We start from the raw sequence: 1,340 nt of genomic DNA on the forward strand, positions 1-1,340 counted from the left end.
ATTTAAGGGGATGTGGCCAGCAAGTGGCAGAACTGGGACGCTGATGTAGGTCTCCCTGACTTCAGTGTCCATGTCCTCTGACTCCCCCGTTTGACATTTTAGAGAAGACACTGCCCAACTCAAGTCATGAAGGACTTGTCCCCTTCCATGTATTATAAGCACCCTGAGGGCAAGGAGTGAGTCATTCCTTATTGACCCCCAGAGTCAGCGGTGTGCAGGTCAAGGTCAAAAACTGGCTTGGGGGTCGAAGGTGGGAGCCCTGATTTGTAGTGTTTTCCATGGGGTAAATACCCCATAGTGGCTGATTTCAATGTCCCAATATGACCTTACTGAACCAGGAGCTGGGAAGAGTGAACAGTGCACAGCGTTATAGGATGTTTCCACCGTACAGATATACAACAGATGTGAGTAACCTCAAGAGCACAGATAGGGACTTCCCTGGAGGCGCAGTGGTTAAGAATCTGCCTGCCAATGCAGGGGACATGGTTCGAACCCTGGTCCGGGAAGATCCCACATGCCGTGGAGCAACTAAGCCCGTGCGCCACAACTACTGAGCCTGTGTGCCACAACTACTGAACCCCGCACACCTAGAGCCCGTGCTCCGCAACAAGAGAAGCCACTGCAATGAGAAGCCCGTGCACCGCAACGAAGAGTAGCCCCGCTCGCTGCAACTAGAGAAAGCCCGCGCGCAGCAACAAAGACCCAACGCGGCCAAAAATAAATAAATAAATAAATAAATTTTAAAAAATTAATAGCTTTAAAAAAGAGAGCACAGATAACAGCAAAATGTAGTAAAAATCATTAGGAAGTGAATGAGTTTTGATCATTTATTACCTTTGTTTTAAATCCAGTTGCTTCTATTTTAATTTTATATAACTTAATCTTTAAAACTGTTGTGTTTAACAATTGGCTTGCAAATTTCCTGGAAACTTAACAATTAGGTTCCTAAGTGGTTAGAGCTGGCTGCAGCGTGCCACTGCTGGAGTCTAGTCCGAGGCTTTGCTTTCAGTTGGTTCTAGAATGGTGGTGGGTATGCTGATAAAAAGAATATGCTCATCCACTAATGAGCTCCGAATAGAGCTGGTAGCCAGACTTCAACATCCTTTCCCGTGTCTGAGAATGCCTTAGTTCCACCACTCACACAGAAGGCCACACAAATAAAAATTAGCTGAGGGTGGAGACCAAAGAACAGCCAAGGCTCCAACTAAGGTCTGTGAAAACTGATCTCTGCCCAGTGCCAGGGTGGGGCCTTGTGACTGCTTCCAGTTCAAAACAGTCCTGGCAACTGGGTTTGAGCAACTGTCCTCTCTCCGACTACACCCACAGCCAGAGCGGTACTG

This window comes from Balaenoptera acutorostrata, chromosome 10 (assembly GCF_949987535.1).
Source record: "Balaenoptera acutorostrata chromosome 10, mBalAcu1.1, whole genome shotgun sequence".
Lineage (NCBI taxonomy): Eukaryota > Metazoa > Chordata > Mammalia > Artiodactyla > Balaenopteridae > Balaenoptera > Balaenoptera acutorostrata.